This window comes from Falco rusticolus, chromosome 2 (genome assembly GCF_015220075.1).
Source record: "Falco rusticolus isolate bFalRus1 chromosome 2, bFalRus1.pri, whole genome shotgun sequence".
NCBI lineage: Eukaryota > Metazoa > Chordata > Aves > Falconiformes > Falconidae > Falco > Falco rusticolus.
In genome coordinates this window covers 66,842,494-66,861,235 of record NC_051188.1, presented here as the reverse complement: position 1 = coordinate 66,861,235, position 18,742 = coordinate 66,842,494, and positions in this window count along the sequence as shown.

Genomic DNA, 18,742 nt, shown 5'->3' with positions numbered 1-18,742 from the left:
TAGGGTAATAACATAAAGTAATTAACTGTCTAGCACAAATGGTTAATGAAAACAGTTAAGCTTTCACAGCCCAAACAGAATGCTTTGTGAGGAGCCAGATTTATAAAAAAACTGTCTCACAATGCAGAGCATCATCATTTTATATGAAAACCTACATAATCATGATTCTCACTTTCAGCTCACAGTACCCAGTACTGTATTTTGCATAATTAAGAGAGCATAGGCTGTTATTTAATATTGCTCAGCTGGCATACACACATACTAGTTACAGAAAGGCTTGCTATAGTAAGATTTCCAATGTTTTTGTAAATAACAAAAAGAAAGTGGTCCAAATCTTGGAGCATAAATAGTTCTGGTCAAGTCAGCGGAGCTGTACCCCACTGCCATCAGCTCAGCATATAGCCCATCACATCAGTATTTCTGATCAGTATCAATAAAGAAGCAATTAAGTTTTTCTGAAAAATATGTCAGCCTTTTTAGCAAGTGAATTGAGCATTTTCAGAGTTGTTTTTTCTTGTTCTTAGCTTATTAGGAAACTGGGTGTGTTTCTTACTGGTTTTGTAAGTCTGTGTCTTAGGATTAGGGAAAATCAGTCCTAGCCTTTATAATGGTTATTCCTGTTTGTTTATAGCTCCCCAAATTTCCAGACTAAATCTAGAAATACAAAAGCACTTATTCTATATCAGATTAATTCCACTTGTTTCCCTTGTTGTCTTTGCCCTTAGATGCTAGAGCAACATCTTGCTGGGCTTATATTTCTAATCATTTGCAACTTAATTCTTCACGTTCCTGCATGGTCCTATCTGTGACAGGTATTTTAAAAACAACAGCATTCTCCTAGGAGAAAGACCCAACATTGCAGCCAAAAGACATTGGAATACTATGGGCCTGAAAAAGTTGGTGGTGTTTGAATCAGATTGTGGTTTTCTTGCTGTTTCAGCCAGTTTTGTCTGTTGCAAGTTATGTTCTTCAGAATAGCTAAAATATTGGCTGTTTTCAGTTAATCCATTTTGCTAGCTGTGCCATAATCTTCATTCTGTACTCAGGCATTTCAGAGAGGAAGAAATATTAAAAGTTTTAATAATGCTACTCAATAAAAATATAGGGAAAAAAGAGACATTCACATAAGCAAGAGTGGCTTAAAGATGTAGAAACTTGGTTCTGCAGAAGCAACTGGAAAGCTTGTAGTGTAATCTCTCTAACAAAACACTTCCATCCAAGACTGATTAGTGCACCAGAGCTGCCTAAAAAGACAGCCCCTTAATTCCCATTTGTTTGTTTAGAGTTTGAATGGAAATGGTACTGATGCAAAATACAACGGTACTGTAGAGGAATGAAGCTAGTTTAATTATCATTGATAATATACAGCTGTGGGCTGGCTTCAGGGGCGGTGGGTTGGCCTATGTAGATAAGGTGCAGCTGTGGCTGGTTCCTGCTAAGTGGTTAAATAGCTCTAAGTGGAATGGAAGAGGAGCAGTCAATGAAGAGAGAGTGGGAAGAAGCAAAGGGAGGAGTGTGAGTGTTACCTGGGTGTGGAGAGACAAGGAGAAGAAAGCAGAGGTGAGAAGCAGAGGGACTGGCCAGAAGAGTATGAAGAAATGGCACCAACAGTAGATGAACCTTTGAGACCTTGTGGGGGATTGGTGGTCGTGCTGGGGCAAGATGTTCTAGCTACTTACTGAAGCTAACTTGGTATGTGACGGTAAAAGACCTTGTTGCAGCTGGCTAGTTTTGAGAGTGCTGCAACATGGTTCAACTCCAAGCAGGCTTCTTCTTGAAGTTTTCTAGCTTCACTTCCCACTTCACCAGTCTGTACTCTGAATCCACCCAAAAGAGAGCTTTTTTGGGGGGGAGCTCCAGGTATAATTGACTGTTATATAAGTTTTGAGACTTAACCTGGATAAAATCTTGAAATACAGACTTTGCTAGGACCATCTGTGCTTAAAATTGAGTATATGCTCTCTAATGGGTCATTTCCCAAGGATGGTTCCAGATAGTGAGGACAATATGTATAGGACTTGTTATTTATCCTGGTGAGTCTCCACTGTGAGTTACACTAAGAGTGAAGAAAAATCTGGTTTAGGAGTTTGCAAAGAATGTGTGAGTATTAGCATTTGCATGTGAAAGAACAAGATATTTATCCTCTGAAGAGTTAGTGTGAACCCTGGCCACCTGTTGTGAAGAAAGCCAGAAGCAAGGACCTGCCCTGGCTTTCTCTTGAGAGATGCTTTTAAGCTCAGGCTTTATTGCTGGCACTTGTGCTGCTGTGTCTGTGCCTGGGCTCAGATCAGCTTGCTTCTGACCTGGACCTGCTGGCTTGGCTTCCTGGCTTCACCTTGGACTTGCTGGATGATCACTGGAGGTGTCTGACACTAGACAGTGTCTTCTGACCTGATCCTGACTTGCACTTGCTGGCTTGGCTTCCTGGCTCCTTGCTGGCCAGGTTGCTGCTCTCGCTGACCTGCTGTCATACTTGGCTCATGGCTTCCCTTCCTCTGTGGAGTGCTGGCCTTTGCCACTCCATGACACTGACCAAGTCCTCCAAATGGAAATTCAGTATTTACCACCCAAGAGGAAAAGAAATCTTATTCAAATGAACTGAACAGCATTCAGATGACTGCACCAGAACTTGCTGGGTTTCACCCTAGCTGGGGATAGGTGGGAGCCTGCCAGAAAGATGCTATCCCTCACCACTTACTGTGTCTGAACTATTTTTTTCCCAGATAAAAGCAGCACATCCAGTTATCTATGTGACTGGGTATAATCTCTCCGCACTGGACTCAGTAAGGTCTTCATAGGGTTTAGCCTGACTGTGCCAGGGTCTGTTTCTCTTCTGCAAGTAAAATCAGAACAAACATGGGGCACAGTTTCATCAAGCTTTGTCTCTGCGTGGGCTGACTGGTGGTTTACATTCCCTGTACAGGATTTCCTTCCTACCCCTCTCCTTCCAAAGGCAGCCTTTCTCCTCTCATGAGGCTCCTCTGTCTTGCTGACAGGCAGACTGAGCAAAATTCCCTTTGCATCTTCACCTAATGCTCTTCTCACAGTTTGCTAGAGCACCACCAACACTGTAAAACACTCACTGTCAAGTGGGAGATTTCATTTTAACAGGCTATTTGCTTGTTAGAGTGACTCTTTCAGGAGAGGTCACACAGTTGGGGGAACTGTTTGTCATTTTCTTTCCTCAGACAGCAGGCCCTCAACAAAAGCGTTATCTCAGTAGACAAGGGCTTGGCAAAAAGCTCCAAACTCCATGGACAGGCTGTCTGGCAAGGCTGCCCTGCCAGCACCTATTGCAGCATGTAACCATGAAGCTGCCTCTCCTGTTTCAGTGCATGAAAAAGGGAGGCATCCATCACATCTGGACTTGGGCTGCTAAATCTTAGTCATCACAGCAATTCTTAATAATCTCGAGACAAGTATCTAAAATAACTAGAAGGAGTTGCCCTGCGGAGGTGCCAGTTGCTCTCTCTTGACTAGAGAAAGTCTTTAGACTGCCAGCTCAGACTGGAATCCTACCTTTTAGACAAGAAAGTTGAGTGATAGCCCACTAATAGCTTCTTGTATCATCCCATGTTCAGTTACTTCAGCTGCTTCACTGTGTTTTAGTCTTCCACTGCCTTCTTCAGCAGGTCACCTCAGCTTTGGAGCCACCCCTGCACTTGCCTGTGGCTGCAAATGCCTGGTCTTACCATAACTGTTATCCTCACAGTTGTTCTTGAGCATCACGAGGAATGAGCAGCAGAGGTGTGCGGGAAACCTTGTGAAACACATTAACTATTGTGCCATTCTCTGTCACAAAAAGGGGTGTTAATGGAGATCTATATGGCACAGCAATCTTCCCTCAAATGTGGACCCACTTTTCATCTCCTGTCAAAGACTGTTGGATCTGTTTTCTTCATGGGATATCAAACTTTATTTTTATTCAGACTCTGGCCCTATCTCCAAAAAGGAAAGAAAAAACTTCTCATATGTAACAGAAAACATAATATGTCAGGTACCATGAAGTATGATGAAAGTTAATTCATAGGAAGGTGGTAGGAGAACCTATACTTTTAAACTGGCTTCAGTTACGAAAACAGGAACTACCTACACAGCCTGCTGCCACAAGGCTTGACACAAGAAGGTTCTGCCAACCTATAAATGAATTGTCTCTGTAAATTTTTTTTTTTCTGAGCTTTCTTTTTCATGGACCACACAAGTCTGCCATGACTGCAAAATATAAAAGGATTATGTAAGCCAGAATGGACTAATCTTAGTGATGGCTGGACATAAATATAGGGAATACTAACATAGATCAAGCAAAAAAACCCCACAGATATTTTTGCCATTGCCTTTGTAAATTCTTTCAACGCTTCAGCTTTCTATGTTTTCATTTGAATAATTTCCATTTGAAATTACTTTTATTGTTTCTTCTCCATTCCTAGCATCTCTGGCCAATGTGCTGTGCAATTATTGAAGGGTCATTGGGGTCTAGGCCACTTTCGTGGTAGCTATCCTAAACCCTGCCTCTAGTTCAGTTTTCCACAGAAGACACAGAACTTCTAAAAAATGAAACATGAATTTTCAAGAGTTCCTGAGGGATTTGCATACTGAATACTCTGAAATACTGTGTAAATTGGGCATCTAGTGTCTGTAAGAATTGCAGGCCACTTTCATCATTACTTGGTGACAAAGAGCAGGTACTGCAGGAGGCACACCTGTTCTACTTTGTTAGGTATTGTACTTTTTAATGATACCTACATATAATTATGTATTTATCCCTATTTAGAAGTGTGCAGGAGAACTATGACTTGCTTCATGACAGAGTACAAAAGATGTTAAATAGAATAATTTCATCATTCATCTGAAAGGAAATGGAATGTCGTATTTCAATATAATGTTTTTAAAACAGGATGACTGAATAGATTTTGTCAGCAATGATGTGATAAAGGGCTGCCAAATTTCTGCTGCTGCCACTTCATAAATATTAGTAAGTCTATCTTTTTATATACTGAAAAGTCATCTTTTAGAGACGTGACAGGTATATGTTATTAAACTTGTTTTTTACAGGTTTTGCTTTGCCAAAAATATACCGCTAGCTGAAAGCTGCAGAACTCAGTTGTGCTGTCATACAAAATGATGTAATGTCATTAATTCCAGGGCCTTTTAAAATATATTTTCTTTAAAAGAAGATATGTATCTCAAATGAGGCACATCTTTGACCAGTTTTTTCCTAAGAATTGATTCTAGTTATGACTAGAAACATTCTTTGTTTTATTTCTTATGTCTTCAGTTTTTATTTCCCTTTTCAGTCACTTAGAATTTTGCTTTGGTTCCATTTTACGTTAGCATATGAAGTATTTCTATTCATAGTTTTCTACAATAGTGATTTAATTTAATTTTTTTTCCTTTAAAAAACATGCAGTTGGTGTGTCCAGCACTGGGGCAGAAGCTGAAGAAAATCTTGGCCAATATTGTTTATTTTCTTAGGTTAAAAGCAAAATCTTTTCTTCATTTATCTGTATTCAGATGCTCTCTGATGTATTACTGCAAGTCTTGTATTTTCCCAGTATGTAGAACACTTGCATATTTGTATTTCCTCTCCAATGCTTTTCAGGCATGACAGAGTTGTGTTTCCAGCATTTACCTTGCATAGTAGCTGGCAATTTTCCAGATCCTCTTCTTGTTTTCCTGTGCACAGAAGCTTCTATAGAAGCACAGAGTCACCAAATATTTTAGTTTGGAAGGGACCTCTGGAGGTCATCTAGCACAATCCTCTTCTCAGAGGTCCACTCAGATGAGGTTGCTCAGGGCTGTGTGAGCCCTGATCACCTCCAGGGATGAAGATGCCATAGCCTCTGTGGGCACCTGTTCCAGTATTTTGCTACCTTCATGGAAATTTTTTCCCCTAATATCTGTTCAGAATTTCCCATGTTCCAACTTGTGCCTGATGTCTCTCATCCTATCACTGTGCTCCTCTGAGAAGAGTTTGACTTCATCTTTTCTCTGTCTTCTGATCAGGTAGTTGCAGACAGCAATAAAGTCTCTGCTGAGCCATCGTTTCTGTTGGCTGAGCAGAGCCAGCTGTCTCAGCCTCTTCTCATATGTCCAGTGTCTCAGCCTGTGACCAGCTTGGTGGTCTCCACCAGAATTGCTTCTGAACATCCTTGTCTTATTAGGCAACCCCAAACTGGACACAGCAGTGCGGTCTCACAAGTGCTGCATATAGGAAGCATCACTTCCTTGGTCCAGCTGGCTACTTGCTCATACAGCCAGGGATATGGCTGACCTTCTTCACCACAAGGGCACAGTGCTGGCTCATGTTCAGCTTGTTGTCCACCAGGACCCCTGCACCCTTTTGTGTAGAGCTGCTCTCCAGACAGTTGTCCCCCAGCCTGCAGCAGTCCATAGGGTTGTTCCATCCCAGATGCAAGACCTTGCATTTGGTGCTGTTGCACTTCATGAGATTCCAGGCAGCCCATTTCTTCATCCTGTCCAGGTAAGTGAAGGACTGTTTCCCTTCCAATATGCAGCCTACAAGAGGCTAAAAGAGATCTTCGGCTATTTGTTACTTAGCCACAGAAAGTTTTAAAGGGATCTTGAAGACATTAACAAGAGTTACGGTTAGATTTTTACACACAATTTAACCCAGGCATGAAGTCTAACGTTGCTTGTGTTCACTGACAGGCTTTGGGGAGAGCTAAATGCCTCTAGGTGATTCCTGCTATCTTCCCATCCAAAAATATGCATATTGTCCTCTGAAAACATCTCTTGTGATTTCTTGCTCTGTCCACTTAGTGCAGAGGGTAAGCTCAATAACAAGCCTCACCATTAGCGCTGGACAAAAGTGTAGGAAATACTGCAGGACCATTGCAGCCCAATGTCCTGAGCTGGCCAAATGCTTAAGCTGGTCGTTTCTAGGTGGAGAAGAGAGCACATCTCTTACGGTTATACGTTTTGGTCTACTCTGGTTTAATGTGTGACAGAGAACATACTGCCTGAAAAAAAAAACCCTTCAGAGGTATCTGACAACTTGTCAGTAAAGTTTGCCTTGAGAAAGCAAAGTTTTTACCTAAGGGTTCAAGCAAAAGAGGCATCACATTCATTGTGCTCTGGGCAGCAGCTGGTTGCATTGCAGGCTTTTGTGTAACTTCTACCTGTATCCACAAGCAAGATACAGACTCTTATCAGTTTAAAGAATGTATCCAGCAGTCAACCTCAGAGCCCCACAGCCCTCTCCTGCAGACCTGCCAAACCCTTCCCCCCCCACCCCCGGTAACACTCCACAGGGAGCCAGGCACAACTGCTGTTACAGTGCAGCAGGTACTCATCAGTGCCTCCTGTGCTACACTACTTGGTGGTGTACATTGTAGCCCTGCAGATGTATCAAAAAATAATATAATTTTGCTTTAACACTTCTAAATTAGAATTGCCTCTGGCCAGTATCTTCGTATACACATGCCTGTGTTCTACTGCTTTCTAATTCTACCCAGGTTGCCTTTTCACTGTTAAAACTGCATACTAGTCTACCAGTGAATAAATAATAAATTGCATATGACTGAGACTTTTCCTACTGACACCATGTCACTGAGGTGAGGCAATATAATGTAAGTTTCCGTTTTCCTACCACTGGATTTCATCATGACCATCTCCACCACCAGCTTCAGGAAACCCCCAAAGACCTGCATCTTTGCTAGTGTAAGATGCATATTCTTGGACCTGTATAGACTTACTTAATGGATTAGAAAGGGTATATAAACAATCTTTCTCATGAATCTACTTGTAGTGAGAATAAAGGAGCACTATGTAGCCTTATTGGATGAGGTACTGATGGGTGTATTCCTCAGAGGTAGTGGTATCTTAAAACTCATCTGTTTGGTGTGCACAAAGCTGGGCAGTGAGACTGGATTAAATTCCATTCTACACAAATTATATATAGGTAAATTCCACATGTCTGGATTTCTTCCAACCACAACATGGGATTTCCTGCTTGACTCCAAAGTCTTTTTCTATTTAATAGCTGGTGCAACAAAAAGAGTAACCAGGTTAAGCTTTATGTTTTAATTTGCAGTAATCTTACTAATTCTGCTTTGAGCTGCTGGCCATGGGTTTTTTTTTTCCTTACCTGTTTAAATTGTGCTGGAGAAAATGCTGAGAGAATACCTGGCATATCCAATAGGATAAGTTGTGAAAGAAATTACTCCAAGGTATTTTAGAAAGGAGCTTATAGGGCTTCTAAAGCTCTATTACTTATAAAGCCCTACTAGAATAGGTCTTTATAAAGCTATGGTTCAGACTTGGAAAACAAAATTGAACTGCAAGCTTCTTTTATATTTTAAAATCTGAAGAAAATTCTTGCTGCTCACAACTTCATTGCTGCTCACAGACAAAACCAGAACCAATCCCTTGACAGCTAATGTAAGCAAAGTTGTTGGTTTCCTTTGGTATTTACTCTAAACTGACTGCAGCTATACTCAGGTACCATCTTTCAAGTTCAAAGCTAATTACATAAACTTTGTTAAATTGTTCTTTCACAGAAGAATTATTGATCTTGACAATATGACTTGTAACAGTAAAGCCTAAGTGAAGCCAGGCTATAAGGGGGAAATAACTCTTAGGATTGATGAAAGCATGGTACCCACACCAAGAGAACAGCAGACTTTTTTAGATTCAGCTTTTGTCCTGTTTAATAAGTTCTTTGAGCACTGTGATGAAAGTTAACTGACTTATTTATATTTTTCAGAGAGATAAAATTTTCCTATTGCTTATAACAGACAGACTGAAAACACCAGGAGGCCTGCATGGATGAATAAGGAGCTCCTGGATAATCTCAAGCACAAAAAAGAAGCCTACAGAGGGTGGAAGCAAGGACATGTAGACTGGGAGGAATACAGAGAAATTGTCTGAGCAGCTAGGGATCAGGTTGGGAAAGCTAAAGCCCTGTTAGAACTAAATCTGGCCAGGGACATCAAGGGCAACATGAAAAGCTTCTATTGGCATGTCAGTGGTAAAAGGGAAAACATGAGCACCTGCTGGAAAGAAATGGGAGACCTGGCTACCCAGGACATGGAGAAGACTGAGGTACTCAATGACTTTTATGCCTGTCTTCATCAGCAAGTTCTCCAACCACACAGCCCAAGTCACAGAAAGCAAAGGCAGGGACTTGGAATAATGAAGAACCACTCACTGTAGAAGAAAATCAGGTTCAAGAACATCCAAGGAACATGAAGTTGCACAAGTCCATCGGACCTGGTGAGATGCATCCATGAGTCCTAAGGGAACTGGTGAATGAAGTACCTAAGCCACTATCAATCATATTTGTGAAGTTGTGACAGTCTGGTGAAGTACCCACCGACTGGAAAAGGGGAAATGGAACCACCATTTTAAAAAAGGGAAATAAAGAAGATCTGGGATACTACAGGCCAGTTGGTTTCACCTCTGTGCTCGGTAAGATCATGGAGCAGATACTCCCAGAAACTATGCTGAGGCACATGGAAAATAAGGAAGTGATTGGTGACAGCCAATATGGCTTTACTAAGGGCAAATAGTGCCTGAAAAATCTGGTGGCCTTCTACTATGGGGTTGCAGCATTGGTTGATGAGGGAAGAGCACCAGATGTCATCTACTTGGACTTGTGTAAAGCATTGGACACTGTCCCACACAATATCTTTGTCTATAAGCAGGAGAGACTTGGATCTGATGGATGGACCACTTGGTGAATAAGGAATTGGCTGGATGGTTGCACTCAGAGGGTTGTGGTCAACAGCTCAATGTCCAAGTGGAGACTGATGACAAGTGGTGTTCCTCAGGGGTCTGTACTGGGACTGGCTTTGTTGGTGACATAGACACTGGGACTGAGTGAACCTTCAGCAAGTTTGCTAATGACACCAAGCTGTGTGGTGCAGTCCATGCTGGAGGGAAGGGATGCCATCCAGAGGGACTTTGACAGGCTTGAAAGGTGGGCTCATGTGGACTTCATGAAGCTCAATAAGGCCAAGGGCAAGGTCCTGCATGTGGGAAGGGCAATCCCAAGCACAAATACAGGCTGGGCCAGGGAATGGATTGAGAGCAGCCCTGAGGAGAAAGACTTAGGGGTGCTGGTGGACAAGAAACTCAACATGGTGCGGTAATGTGTGCTTGCAGCCCAGAAAGCAAACTGAATCCTGGGCTACATCAAAAGAAACATGGCCAGCAGGTCAGGGGAGGTGATTCACCCCTCTACTCTGCTCTTGTGACACCTCACGTGGAGTACTGCATTCAGCTTTGGGGCCCCCCACATAAGAAGGACACAGACCTGTGTCTGTGCGAACCCAGAGGAGGGCTGTGAAGATGATCAGAGGGCTGGAGCACCTCTTCTATGAAGGCAGGCTGAGAGAGTTGGGGTTGTTCAGTCTGGAGAACAGAAGGCTCCAGGCAGACCTCATAGCAGCCTGCCAGTACCTAAAGGGGGCCTACAGGAAAGCTGGACAAGGGGCTTCTTACAAGAGCCATGTAGTGATAGAACAAGGGGGAATGGTTTGAAGCTGAAAGAAGATACATTTACATGAGATATTAGGAGGAAATTCTTTTCTGTGAGGGTGGTGAGATTCTGGAACAGGTTGCTCAGATAAGTTATGGATGTCCCATCCCTGGACGAGTTCAAGGCCAGGTGGGATGTGGTTTTAAGCAACCTGGTGTAGTGGAAGGTGTCCCTGGCCATGGCAGGGGGGTTGGAACTAGATGATCTTTGAGGTTCCTTCCAACCCAAACCATCCTATGGTTCTGTGATTCGGTATTATAGCAGAGATGGCATATTAACTGGGCTACTGCCACACTCGTGGAATTCAGAGTATGTGTTTTATTTCTTTTTAAAAATATGTTGATCACTAATACTCCTGCTTTTTGAAACAAGCTGAGAAATGGCAAATCAGCAAGTAACTTGTTTGGTTTAATCTTATCCACAGTGACTCTCTGCCCTAGATTCTTGCTCCTTATCCTGCTGTTCAGTTTTAGCTGAGAAAACTATTCATGGTCAGATTCCCTATGGAGCAGTAATGATAAGTACAGTGAGAAGCAGAAGAGCTGAATGCCATACAGAAAATAGCTGTTGAGCTGTTTCTTAGCTGGGGTGGTAACTCCTTAATTTTATTAAGAGTATTAATTTTGTAAGCACAGGGAGACTGTATTTATCAGAGGATAGATTCCTGTAGTCATAGCTGCATTCACTTTGACCCATGTGTGTTCACCCTCTGTAGTTTACTTGGATTTTTAAAAGTGTTTGGGTACCTCCTGAGATTGCCAGGGTGCCTGTTTGGGCTGCATTAGCCATTGATGTGCTTTTGAGTATCTGTGTCTGAGAGGCATGGAATATGAAATAAAAGATGTGTTCTAGCGTAATTGCCCTCTTCCCCAGTGCCAGAAGAGCTGAGCTGAGAAAGAGCGTGATGCAGTCCTAAAAAAACCAACTGCCTACCTGAGGGTTCCCAAAGCTGCTAGCAGAGATGGAGTTTAAAGAGTTGTAACAACAAAGGGCAACTTTTGGCCCATTTCTCCCCCAGGTGAGCAAGGTCACTGTGAGTACTCATCAAAAACATAAAAGCCATGCCTGGGCTTTTCTGTCTGACACTTTGGTACCAGGAAGGTCACAGAGGCTGAGCACTGCTGCAGCACAGGGAATATAATTAAAATATAAAATGACAATAGATAGTATTATTGTCAGTGGAAACGACTGCTGCCTGGAATTTGCTCTGAATCACATCAGAAATGGTAACATCAATGTGAATGTTCCCAGCAGCAAGAGCCACTGTGGAAAATGTTTATATCTTTGCTTAATTTGTGACAGTTAATGAGACCTACAGGGAATATTCACAGAGCAAAAAGCACCTTGTTTTGGCTTGTTTGCTTTCTAATGCAGAATATTTATTGGTCTCCAGTCACTCCCTGGTGACATTTCCCTCTTTCAGTCTTTGGCCTCTGCCATTCCGGCTATAAATAAATAAGAAGAGAGCAACTTTGCAAAGCACTTTGAAACACTGTTTTTAAAACCTGTTTCTCCTGTGGGACCTGTTTGCTTCCATTTGTTAGGTATTTGGAGCTGTTCACCTTCCTGATCTCTGGCACAGGAAAGGCACAGGCTTGGGTCCTGAGCCAGCTTCTTCTGCTTCCATGCAGGAAAAAAGGCCTTAGGTCTGTGGCCTCACAAGTGCACCACAGCTCGACATGGATGGTTACACCAAGGCAGCATCGTGGTGCCTGGGACAGGACGTCAGCGTGAGAGCTCTGCCTCATAAGCTTGTTTGAAAGAAAGGCTGTGTTCAGTGAGAGGTGATACAGAGAATCCTTCCTGCAGAGCCCCTTGTGCAAACACAGATTAAGGAGGAAGATTTTGTTCTGCAAATAAATTTGCCCTCTTTTGCTACCTTCTCAGGACAGGCATCCTTCTCAGGCTGCCCTAGCTATGGCATGTACACACAGACACTGCCAGTGGCATAAACACTCACACACACACGGCTACCAAACAACCCGGGGGTCTAACAGGGTAGCATGACCACCCACATGCACAGAAAAAAGGAAATAGCTCTAAGTAGATACGCAAAGTTGAATCTCTCTTTGCTCAGAAAGGAGTGAATGTGACAGAAGCCATTTCACTTAGATGTCACATGGTTTCCCTTGGTCAGAGGCCTGACAATGATGTGCCAGGAGGTAAACGTGCTCTGTCTTCAGCTGTCTGTCCACAGATAAACCTGTCAAAAGGCTAAGTGGTATATACAAAATTCTTCTGTCTACAGTACTACAGCTAGTGAGCACTGGTGCTCGGTGTCCCTTCCATTGCTTCAGACTATGAGGAGAGGAACCACTCCATTGTAAGGAAGATCATAAATGCTAATGCGCATTATTGGCTTGACCAGTGGAAATATATACAGAGGTCATTATGGCTTTGCCTGCCTGGTACTAACTTCAGTTTTCACAGCTGGTTGTGAAGGCTTAAGTGTACAAAACAACGAGCTGGTATAGCATTCATTGGCTTTTGTAACAGATATAGTTAAGCTACTGAAAAGGGACCGTATTGTACGCAGTCTTATTTTGATGAGAAAGCAGATGGTTACTTCAGTTAGTAAGGATTGTGAGGGAATGGTTGGCAAGTGAGACAAACAGGAGTTACAAGACTTAGGTTTTGTCTGCAGGGGAAAGAGTGTGAAAGGAGAATGAAGAGAGTTGGTTGGGGAGCTGGAGGTTACGATAGAAGGTCAGTACTGTGTGTGTGAAAGCCCAGCAAAGGGGAAAAAAAAATATCTTTTAACTTTCCCCATTTGTTCGAATTTTTTGTAGTTATCAAATTGAGTTTCATACCTCCTTTTGAACTAGTTCAGCTATGCCTAAATTCACTCCTTGAACTGTATTGGTGTGATTCACTATTTTGTTTGTTTTGCAAATCAGATACTCAGCAAATCTTAAGAAAAACAGTATGATGCTCTAGCGATACTAGGTCAACAGGCCTTCACAGACAAAGCTGTGTGAAGTTTAGCAGTTTCAGTTGGATAGAATTTCTTGAATCTTTTTTGTTCCTTATCTAAATGGTTTAAATTAGAAAACAGCTTATTTCTTAATGGAGAATTTCAGAGAAAAGTTCTTTGCAAATGTCACTTTTGACAGCTTTAGCTAAAAAGTTAATTAAAACAGTAATGCTATTTTGATTCCAAACTGAAGGCCTGAAGTTTTTATCCCAAAGTTGCTCTGTACTAAACTTATTTTTCTTTTTATAAAGCTCTGCAATACACTTGAGAGGAAAGACTACAGTGAAGTTTGAAGTGAAATGAATGTTGTTTGGCTTTGAATTGCATTGTAAAAGCTTTTCTTATCCTGTAACAGCTTCTTCTCCATAGAGAATAGCTTCCTATTCCTCCCAATTGTTAAAAGCTTTTCAGTTGTTCTTGCTTCATAAAATCTTCAGTGTAATATGAAAATCTGCATTCCATCTTTGTGAAATTATTACCCAAAAAGCAAGCATATTCAAGGAAGATCATGTCTTTTGAGCTGAAGGTGTACCTCTCTTTCTCGAGCTATTCTATATCTTTCTTACTTTGGGGGAGCAGGGGAAGATGAACCTAATTCTTTGAGTACAAGAGGCTGCAGAGAAAATCCATAGGCATAGGACTAATTCCATGACACACAGAGGACATTCAGATTCTCTGGTAGGATCAGAGGATAGGATAAGGCTCTGATACATTTTCTCATCTCCCATTTTGGCAGGTTGCAAAAACTGAAGATCTCTTCAGATCATCATAGTAGAGCTTATTCATCTTTTGTTGACACTCTTGAGGAAAATAATAAATTATTTATAAACAACATCAATGAATTCTCTGAGTGCATTTCCACTTTCAAATGAGAATATTTCTTGCTCCTTTGGATACAGCAGAGTTACAGATAAAGCAAGAAATGTATAATAAAGTCACAAAAAGAACATTTTTTCAATACAGGAATGCATAGCTTTTCAGATCTCCAAACACTACGTATATTGCAAGAGAAGAAATCTAATCATCTGAACCACTGCATCATGGAATCATTCAGGTTGAAAGCTTGGGGCTTGTTAGTCCAGCCACTTGGTTAAAGCAGAGTCAGCTATCTAATAAGATGAGGTTTGTTAGGACTTAGTTGTCAGGTCTTGAAAACCTCTAAGGACAGAGATTTTACAGCCTCTGCCACTCTTCAGGGTATTTCTCCATTGCAAATTACAGTAGAAATACCCAAGAAAACATACAGAAAGCATTGTTGTGTGTCATGGGAAGTGATTATTTCCTTTTACTTAGTGCATGTTGCACCATATCTGTATCCAGCTGATACACTGATCCCCAGGGAAAGAAAGATATTTCTGATCATATTTAGAGTTTTATCATTTTATTTCAACTAATTAAATTTATTTGGCTTATCTAGATCAAACAACTTCAGAAATACACTGGGGAAACTGAGCCGAGTTTTGTTTCTTGATGACTGACTTTTTTCTTAAGTTGTATAATCTTAGGCACTATAAATAGCTTAGACTATCAGGTTTGACTTCTATGAGATACTGCTGTCTAAAGATAACTGGGACTTGTGTGTTTTCCCAGTTGCTCCAAGACAAAGGATCTTTGTTACTGAGGAGACTGGATTTTTCTTTAAGCTGTACATTCCTGAGCAGAGGTCGTCTTTTATTTGGATTTTGTTATATAACTGTTGTGTACGTAGACAGCTGATTTTCCTGTGTAAAAAGTCAAATGCGTGTGAAGACACAGAGGTTTTGAACAGCTTCTGCAGGATGTTAATACTGTAAATATTAGAAAGTTGTACGATAGTTCCAGCATCCTGGGGTCCACTGGGAAGGGCATTGCCAGCAGATTTAGGAGGTGATTCTTCCCCTCTAGTTGATACTAGTGAAACACATCTGGAGTTTTAGGCTCCCCGGTAAAAGAAAGACATGGACTTACTGGAGTGAGTCCAACAAAGGGCCACTAAGATGATTAAAGTATTGGGGCATCTCTTGTGTGAGGAGAGGCTGAGAAAGCTGGGTCTGTTCAGCCTGGAGAAAAGAAGGCTCAAGGAGATCTTGTTCAAGTGTATAAATATCTGAGGGAGGGAATAAAGCAGTCAGGGCCAGACTGTTCTTAGTGGTGGCCAGTGACAGGACAAGGGGAATGGACAAAAACTGAAACACAGGAAATTACATTTAAACATAAGAAAACCTTTTTTTTTTCTGTGAAGGTTATGAAACATTGGCACAAGTTTCTCTGAGAGGTTTTGGAGTGTCCATCCATGGAGATTTTCAAACACTTCCTGGTCAGTGTTTAGCTTTGCTTTAGTTGACCCTGCTTTGAGCAAGAACTTGGACTAGTTGGTCTCCAGCAATGACTTCCAGCCTTAAAAATTCTATGGTTTTGTGTTCAGATTCTTTAACTTAACCCATTATTATAATTGACTACATTTCATATTTGCTATAAAAGAGGCACTTCCTGTGATCAGGCTATACTTCTAAGGATTGCTCTGTCTATGGATGTTTAGCGCATGTATGGATATGCTGAACAAGATAAAGCAGTGGGGGCATGTGCATAGGCTAAGGCCATGAAGCTACCTCTCTTCAGCAGAACACTTCAAAACAAGTCTATCTTCTAGTGTTGTCCGACATTTTGTTCAACATGTATTCAACTGGGCTCAAAGAACATAATTTGGAGTAAGAGTGTGGAACTTCCACCAATATTAAGAATGAAAGATCAAACCCTTGATTATCAGATTGCTATTTTTGAGTGTCTGGCATTCTGTCTTGGTTATAGTCTGACAATAGATTGCTATAGAAAAACATCACTAATTGCCATTATTTTTTTTTTTAATTAAGAGTAGAGTGGAAAAATTAAGTTTCTCCTCTAGCATAGCTATATTGTTTTTTCTGTCTTTTGGCAGCTATGAATGAAAGACAGCCAAATTTTGAAGATGAAACTTGGTATGTCACTTCCCTGTTGAGTTGACCTGAGTAAACCTGTTTGAATTGTGGGAAACAAGATTGTGAAATAAATCCACATATGTGCCAGTGAGTTTGTCCAAGACAAAATGTCTATCTCCTTTTATGTGATAGGAGAACTTGTGCCTTATTTCTTTTGTAGCTGGACCTTCTTAATGAAGTCTACAAAACAAGACAAGTCTGAGTTCATTTCTTTAACAGCCATAGAAATACAGTAATGGCTAGATCAGTAATCATAAGAACTACCACAGGTACAAAACCATAAATATTTACCTGTAACTTTTGTATGAGTTTTTGCTTTTCTTCTGACTGATTGCTTATTGTTATAGTTCAAAGTTTCTGTTTAATGTAGCAGCTTTTGATATTTGTAGGTGGAAACATATGACTGGGAGGTATCTGGACCATTGCATCGACAGATCCAAATGGGACTCATCTATAACCTTTCACTTTCCACCAGTGGGCTCTGGGCTGTGAGGAAGTTCAAGTATTTCCTGGTGGCTGCTTGCACTGAGATCAGTGTAAGCTCCATACTTGGTGAAGGGGAACTGAAAGAACCAAAATCCTGGTTCCTAGGATTAAAAACTACCAAATGCTGGATTTGAGGCTGAAATTTCATCCTGAATATACCACAAATCTCCCTCAGCCTCAGCTCTGCTCAGAACAGCTAACCATCAGGCATCTAGGGCAGCTTGGCAAGTGGCATGCTTAAGTGCAATGTTACAAATGGACTGTCAGGCTGGTCTTCTGGGCACTACCAGTACAGAACTGGAAGTCCTGGCTTTTTCTGAAAGGACGACCAATGTCTTCTTCCAGACAGTCAGACACATAGACCAGGAATCTTGTCCTCACACATGCGCCTGCTTGTAGCCTAGTCTCAGGTGCATGCATTAGCCTGAAAAACCTAGGAGGTTTTGGACAGGTTTTCCTGTTCTCTAGCTGGGGTAGCTCCTGCCTCTGTATCCGATTGATGTAATACCACGTGAGACCAAGGTTGTGGCTTAGGGCCAGCTAGAGACAGATAGCCACAAGTTTGCTATTAATCTGCTCAGCACGGCATTAATGATGGCATAAGAAATCACAAGTCCTTCTTAAGGACCTTGTCTTTATTTTTATTTTGGATTTCTTTGGATTCCCCCTTTCTTTATATTGAGATTCTACCTCTAGCCTTGACTGCACCCTGAGATTGGGTGTATGCTGTCAATCTGTGAGCACAAGTAGCTCAGATCACCAAGGTGTTCATTTAAGAAATCAGTGAGCCCTTTAAATCTTCAACGATAAGAAACCTGTCTCCCTTCTTATTTTTTTATATGCATGTATGTTTATATGTATGTGTAGAGCTACATACATACAAAATAATGTGTATCTATAATTTCCTTCAATAGTCTAACAAAGTTCTGCACGCCTAATTATTGCGTGCTACTGATACACCAGTGGAAATCACTGACCCCAAAGTTCCCAGGGTTTTATTCTTCTATTAAAACCCCCATATTCTACAGTCCTAGAATTTAGTATATAAATACTACTAGAATAAACATTCCTAGCTGTAGAGGAATGAAGCTGGGCTAATTAGCATTGATAATATACAGCTGTGGGCTGGCTTCAGGGGCGGCGGGTTGGCCGATGTAGATAAGGTGCAGCTGTGGCTGGTTCTGTTAAGGGGTTGGGAGCCAGTGAAGGGAGGGCAGCTGGGGAAGAAGCAGAGAGAAGAGAGAGAGTGTACGTGCTTGTGCCCTGGGTGAGGCAAGATGAGGAGAAGGCAGCAGAGGGACCGGCATGAAAAGTATGCTGGTATGTGATAGTAAAAGACTCTGTTGCAGTCAGCTAGTTTGGAGAGTGCTGCAACACCTAGTCTTTTATGTCCAGATTTTTGCAAACATTTAAATATACCCTCGAGTCTGCTACCTTAAATGAGACTTGCGATGCTGGCCTGAATGAAAATGCTTCCTTCAATTAGTACTGCAGCAATTTAAATTATCACCATGTTTACATTTTAAATCATTCTCTGATTCTTTTTTCATGAGCTATGTAGTAGCAAGTGAAAAAATTACTTACCCTGTGCAAGTCCATTCTTATCTCAAAACATCCATCAACAGAGATGGAAACATCCTTCACACTTGGATCATTCTATAAATTTTAAGGGTGAGTCCTCCTCTTTTAGGAAAGGAAGGCTTTGATAAAATTTGCGTGAGCTGGAAGCCCTGTTCCTTCAGGCTATTTAATGAGATCTGGCTCACATTGTTTAGGCTGGGCTGAATCCTCAGAGGGAGTGAGTGGAGCTTGGTGTCCAAGAGCTTG